Source organism: Aotus nancymaae, unplaced genomic scaffold (genome assembly GCF_030222135.1).
Source record: "Aotus nancymaae isolate 86718 unplaced genomic scaffold, 86718_ANA_hifiasm-v0.15.2.pri h1tg000033l, whole genome shotgun sequence".
Taxonomy (NCBI): Eukaryota; Metazoa; Chordata; class Mammalia; order Primates; family Aotidae; genus Aotus; species Aotus nancymaae.
Genome location: NW_026988447.1, coordinates 9,048,775 through 9,055,832, shown reverse-complemented (window position 1 = coordinate 9,055,832; position 7,058 = coordinate 9,048,775). Strand labels below are relative to the sequence as shown.

Here is a 7,058-nt window from a genome sequence, read left to right as displayed (position 1 = left end):
AAAAAAATTAGCTAACATCAGTTTAGGTGTGAGCCAACAAGAGGCTAACACCTAAATTAATGCCACTTATTCCTCTGAAACATATCCTCTGAGTCTTCATATGACCAAAAATATCTCAATTTTACCTTAACTCTCAGTTTAGCTGCATAGAACTATAGGTTGACAGTGATTTTTGCTTCAGAACACAGAAACTACTGTTTCACTGTTTCATTGTAGCTACTGAGAAATCAGCTGCCAGTCTTACTGTCATGCCTATATAAGTTTTCTGTTTTTTCTGTCTGGTTTAAACTAAGTTTTTGTTTAACTTTTTATTTGATATTTGGCAATTTTGCTTTGGTTTTTCTAGGTATAATTTATTTTTGCTTTCCCATTAGGTCTTGATATATTCCTTCAACCTGAGACCCATCTTCAATTCTGGGATAGTCTGAGCCATTATCTCTGTTAGCACCTCCTCTTACCCAATTCTCTTTTTTTCCTGGAATTTTATCAGAATTTATCATTGGAATTCTTTTATTTTATTCTCTATGGATCTTTCGTATTTTTCATCTCTGATTTATCTCTGTGTTTTTCCTCTTTAATATTCCAATTCAGTAATTATTCTTCATTGATTTCTTCAGATCAATCTTTTAGTCACATGGTCAAAACTTTAGTTTCTGTAAATTTTACTATTCTTAAAGTTTCCTCTTTAGTTTGTTTTCAGGCTTAGCTATTCTTTTATACGTTGCCTAGTTGTCGCCCTTACGATCTATCAGATATTTTTGTGCCTGCAACATTTATGCAAACTCTTCCACTTATTGCTTTAACTGACTCTTGTTCAAGTCATGTGTTTCTTCAGGTTGTTTTCCTGCAGACATAGGGCCCACTTCTAATCCTTATTCCCTTGTCAGACCCTTACATCCCATGTTATTCATTGCCCTGATTTTTGTTTTTTTGTTTTTTTAAGAAGGAGTCTTGCTCTGTCGCCAGCCTGGAGTGCCGTGGCACAACCTCAGCTCACTGCAACCTCCACTTTCTGGGTTAAAGCGATTCTTCCACCTCAGCCTTGCCCTGATTTTTAATTTCCTCTTCATTTATTTACCCAATGATCCCCCTTTCTTTGGAGTTCAAGTATATATTTCAGGGTTTGTTGTTTTTGTTATATTTTCTTTTTTTTTTTACTTTTATTTTATTTTTTATTTTTTATTGCATTTTAGGTTTTGAGGTACATGTGAAGAACATGCAAGATTGTTGCATAGGTGCATACGTGGCAGTGTGATTTGCTGCCTTTCTCCCCTTCACCTATATGTGGCGTTTCTCCCCATGCTCTCTCTCTCCCCACCTCCCCACCCCCCACTGTCCCCCCATTTCCCCCCAACAGACCCCAGTGTATAGTGCTCCCCTCCCTGTGTCCATGTGTTCTCACTGTTCAACACCCACCTATGAGTGAGAACATGCAGTGTTTGATTTTCTGTTCTTGTGTCAGTTTGCCGAGAATGGTGGTTTCCAGGTTCATCCGTGTCCCTACAAAGGACGCAGACTCATCGTTTTTGATGGCTGCATAATATTCCATGGTGTATATGTGCCAGATTTTCCCTGTCTAGTCTATCATCGATGGGCATTTGGGTTGGTTCCAGGTCTTTGCTATTGTAAACTGTGCTGCAATGAACATTCATGTGCATGTGTCCTTATAGTAGAACGATTTATAATTTTTTGGATATATACCCAGCAATGGGATTGCTAGGTCAAATGGAATTTCTATTTCTAGGTCCTTGAGGAATCGCCACACTGTCTTCCACAATGGTTGAACTAATTTACACTCCCACCAACAGTGTAAAAGTGTTCCTATTTCTCCACATCCTCTCCAGCATCAGTTGTCTCCAGATTTTTTAATGATCGCCATTCTAACTGGCCTGAGATGGTATCTCTGTAGTTTTGATTTGCATTTCTCTAATGACCAGTGATGATGAGCATTTTTTCATATGTTTGTTGGCCTCATGTATGTGTTATATTTTCTTTCTAATTTTATATGTTGAAATTAAGAAGGATGTTTCACATCTCCTGAGTCTGTCGTAGCAACAAAAAGTATTCTGACATTGATTTCTTTTCTACATACTAAAGAAGAAACAGGCAGGCGAGGAACGGAAGCCGCTATCTGGAGGCGGACTCCGGCGCCGCAGAGCCGGGACAGCTGCGGCAACGGCGAGGTCCTGGGCGGGAGCGTCCGGCAAACCCCGCTACCCCGAGCGAGCGGGCGCCTGGAGCGGGCAGCCCCGCCGGGGGAGGTGGAGGCGGCCACGGCGGCCGTGCCGGGGCGCCCCTCGCGCAGCGCTCCATGCCGGTGCGGTGCTGTGGCTGCTCCCTGGCTGGTCGTTTCAGAAACTACAGTGACACTGAAACTGAAGGAGAGATTTTTAATTCCTTAGTGCAATACTTTGGTGATAATTTGGGGCGAAAAGTTAAAGCGATGCCCGTTAGTTGAAGAAAATTCTTTACTGGAAGATTCATCAGTGACTTTTCCTGTGGTAATAATGGGAAATGGACCCTCAGGAATATGCCTTTCTTATCTGTTACCAGGCTACAGACCGTATTTATCATCAGAAGCAATACACCCAAATACAATCTTACGTAGTAAATTAGAAGAAGCAAGACATCTTTCCATTGTTGATCAGGACTTAGAATACTTGTCTGAGGGCCTTGAGGGCCGATCGTCCAATCCAGCTGCAGTACTTTTTGACACACTTCTTCATCCGGATGTTGACTTTGGGTATGATTATCCATCCGTTTTGCATTGGAAATTAGAGCAACATCATTATATCCCTCACTAAGTTCTTGGTAAAGGTCCACCTGGTGGGGCTTGGCATAATGTGGAAGGCTCCATGTTGACAATCAGCTTTGGAAGTTGGATGGAACTACCTGGACTTAAATTTAAGGACTGGGTATCAAATAAACGAAGGAACCTAAAAGGGGATCGGGTCATGCCAGAGGAAATAGCTCGCTACTATAAACATTATGTGAAAGTCATGGGTCTTCAGAAGAATTTCAGAGAGAACACTTACATAACTTCCATATCAAGACTCTACAGAGATCAAGATGATGATAATAGTCAAGACAGAGATATTTCAACAAAGCATTTGCAGATAGAGAAGTCAAACTTTATCAAGAGAAACTGGGAAATTAGGGGTTATCAGCGAATAGCTGATGGTTCTCATTTTCCCTTCTGCCTCTGCTGAGAATGTGGTTCTAGCAACTGGAACGTTGGATTCTCCTGCCCATCTGGAAATTGAAGGGGAAGATTTTCCTTTTGTGTTTCATTCAATGCCTGAATTTGGAGCTGCTATAAACAAAGGAAAGTTGCGTGGCAAAGTGGATCCAGTATTAATTGTAGGTTCTGGGCTTACTGCAGCTGATGCAGCCCTATGTGCTTACAACAGTAATATCCGTGATTCATGTGTTCTTCAGACGAGTAACAGATCCAAGCTTAATTTTCAAACAGCTTCCCAAAAAACTGTATCCTGAATATCATAAAGTCTATCATATGATGTGTACTCAGTCATACTCTGTTGACTCAAATCTTTTATCTGATTACACCAGCTTTCCTGAGCACCATGTGCCTTCCTTTAAGTCGGACATGAAATGTGTTCTCCAAAGCATCTCTGGATTGAAGAAAATATTTAAGCTCTCCGCAGCAGTGGTATTGATAGGTTCTCATCCTAATCTGTCTTTTCTGAAGGATCAAGGGTGTTACCTAGGTCATAAGTCAAGCCAGCCAATCACATGTAAGGGCAATCCTGTGGAAATAGATACATATACTTATGAGTGTATTAAAGAAGCCAACTTTTTGCATTGGGTCCTTTGGTTGGAGACAATTTTGTTCGATTTTTAAAGGGAGGGGCACTGGGTGTTACACGCTATTTAACTACAAGACAGAAGAAAAAGCAGCATTTGTTTGTTGAAAGAGGAGGAGGAGATGGAATAGCTTAAAGCAAGTTTACAGGTAATTAAAATGGACAGTTTGTCATTAAAGATTTTTAATAGTGCTTTTGCAGTGTACTGGCTTGAATTTTCTGGACTTGAATTAACTGGAGGAGAGCCTCAAACTACAGTAACTTCATTTTTTAAAGTTACTAGAATCTGGTATCCTGATTTATATTGTAATGTTTCAAAGGTGTCACTGTCAGACAAATAGAAATACTGCCAACTTGGTGTACCCTAAGCTTTGACTTAACTAAAACACTCTTTTCTTCCAAAACTTATTTTTTGTGATCATTTTTGGTTATTATACTTAATTCCAAAATATCACAGCCTTGAATATATAAAACTGTGCAGTCATTACACCAGAAATTATCTTAACTATATAATGGGTCACCTTGCTGTTCAAAGGGTGGTGCAAGGACCAGCAGGATCTTCATCTGTACCTTGTTAGAAATGTAAACTCTCAGGCCCACAACATACTTCCTATATTTTAACAAGATCCCCAAGGGATATGTATGCTCAAAAACTTGAGACACACTGGTTTAAATGAAAATGGACTATAAGGTATGTATACTGGGGGTCGGATGAGGGTAGGAGGCATTCACAACTCAGGTTTTATTTATTTTGAAATTACCAATTGTGTAAATCTGATTTATTACCAAATAGGGTCTTTTAAAAATATATTTTTATTGTTGAAACCTTGACAGGTACTCCATATTCTTCTAATAATTTATAACAGTCCAATAATGTGGCATGCAGTTTGACATCCAAGAACTCTCCAAGATATTTTTCAGAGATTTATTCTCGATTTAACTATCATAGCATTTAACTAATCTGATTTGTAATTCAATAAACTTGAAGAGACGACCCACCGGTCGAAAAAACGAAGAAACAAAAAGCAGTTTCAGCATCTCCCTGGTAATTTAATGAAACAAAATTATTAGCAATAAGGCCCTGCTTAAGATGACCTTTCCATGTTAGTTTGTAAGAAGGAGATGGATGCTAACTGGAGAAGTGGGGGGAATCCATTACATCTTGGTTCCTATTAATATACCTTCAGTGGTTACTGGTACAATCTTATTTGCAAGAGGAGATTAAAATATCTGTCAGTGTCAAACATATTTGCAGTTAGAATGTGCATATGCTATTTTGTGGTATGTAAAATAATTTATTTTTATTCTATAACCAAGGTCTTTAATTTAAAAAAGCTAATGCAAATAAGCCCAGCTGCTGGAATCTCTAATAACTTGAAAATGTATTTCTCATAGAGAATTGCTTCAGCATCTTTTCATGTTTCAGCACTTTATTCCATCCTCCTCTCCATCCTCCTCAGTCAGCACAAAAGTAGCACCATGCAAAGCTGTTTCATCGTCATAGAACCTTGTTTCCCAGTGTCACAATGGCAGCTGATCAGGACAAAGCAGGCAACCACAGGATGTGATGAGTGAAGGTGCCACTTGCAGGGGCCACTAGGTGCCTATTGGGACTCCACTGAGATTCTCCCCTGGCATTAAGTTGTCTGAAGCTGAGAAGTATGGTCATCCCAGATGGGTGGAGACCTCTCTAAGGTATAGAAACGCAAGGAAGGGGCCAGTTTTCTTCCACATGGTATCAAGTGGTCATTATTAGCGTCCCTTCAAAAAAGAGAAAGAGTAAATGAGTTACACCATCATGATCTCAAGAGTTTCTTTCTACCAGTTAGTCATATGTACATAGCAAGTTATATACAGTATTAAGGTTTTGCATTATAGAGGGCTTCCTCCCTCATTTTCTTTTTTTTTTCTTTTTTTCCTGAGACAAAGTGTTGCTCTGTCACCAGGCTAGAGTGCAGTGGCTCAATCTCGGCTCACTGCAATCTCCGTCTCCTGGGTTCAAGTGATTCTCTTGCCTCAGCCTCCAGAGTAGCTGGGACTACCAGCGTGCACCACCACGCCCAGCTAATTCTTCTATTTTTAGTAGAGACGGGTTTCACCATGTTGGCCAGTATGGCTCGATCTCTTGACCTTATGATCCGTCTGCCTCAGCCTCCCAAACTGCTGGGATTACAGGCATGAGCTACCATGTCCGGCCCCCTCCTCATTTTCTATTCTAATGAAGTGTTGTTTATTCTTTGTAACGGTCAACTATCTCTTTTCTAATCTTCTAAAACTGCCATGATAGGATGAAATAAGCTATTAGCATAGGTAAGGATCAGAAGATTACTCTTCCAAAATTATGTTCTTTGTATTGACAACCAGTTACAGATCTACTGCGGGTGTGCTGACATTTAAGAAAAATATTAACAAGTATGGTTTAGCACCCTTTATAAAATACTAGATTAAGAAAACCACCAACACAAATGCCTTGGAAAGTAAAATGACGGTGTTTTTGTTGCTGCTTAATATCAACTATTACCTAAAGAATTAAGTAATCTTCTTTTAAATTTTCAACTTTTATTTTAGATACAAGGAGTACATGTGCAGGTTTACTACATGGGTATATTTTATGATGCCGGGGCCTGTCACCCAGGTAGTGAGCATAGTACCCAACAGGCAGTTTCTCAACACAGTCTCCCCTCCCTCCTTCCCGCCTCTAGAAGTCTGCAGTGTCTATTGTTGCGTTGAGCATATGCCTATGTGTGCTCAATGTTTAGTTCCCACTTAGAAGTGAGAACGTGTGCTATTTGCTTTTCTGTTCCTACATTAGTTTGCTTAGAATAATGACTTCCATTGGCATCCATATTGCTGCAAAGGGTATGATTTTGTTCTTTTTCATGGCAGTGTAGTGTTCCACAGTACATATGTACCACATTTTCTTTATCCAATCTACCCATTGATGTGCACCTAAGTTGATTTCATGTCTTTGCTATTGTCAATAGTGTAACATATGAGTGATTGTGTCCTTTTGGTAGAATGATTCATTTTTCTTTGGGTATATACCCAGTAATAGGATTGCTGGGTCAAATGGTAGTTCCGTTTTAAGTTCTTTGAGAAATCTCCAGACTGCTTCCTGTGGTGGCTGCACTAATTTACATTCCCATCAATAGTGTATAAGCATTGTCTTTTCTTCACAGCCTCACCAAAATCTGTTTTTGTTTTTGTTTTGTTTTGGGTTTTTTGACTTTTTTT

The 7,058-nt window shown here is 39.6% G+C and overlaps 1 pseudogene; it reads left to right on the top strand.

The window, feature by feature from the left end:
* The first annotated feature begins 2,311 nt into the window (after positions 1-2,311).
* Positions 2,312-3,960, top strand: LOC105714570 (oxidative stress-induced growth inhibitor 2-like; annotated as a pseudogene).
* The last annotated feature ends 3,098 nt before the right edge of the window (positions 3,961-7,058 follow it).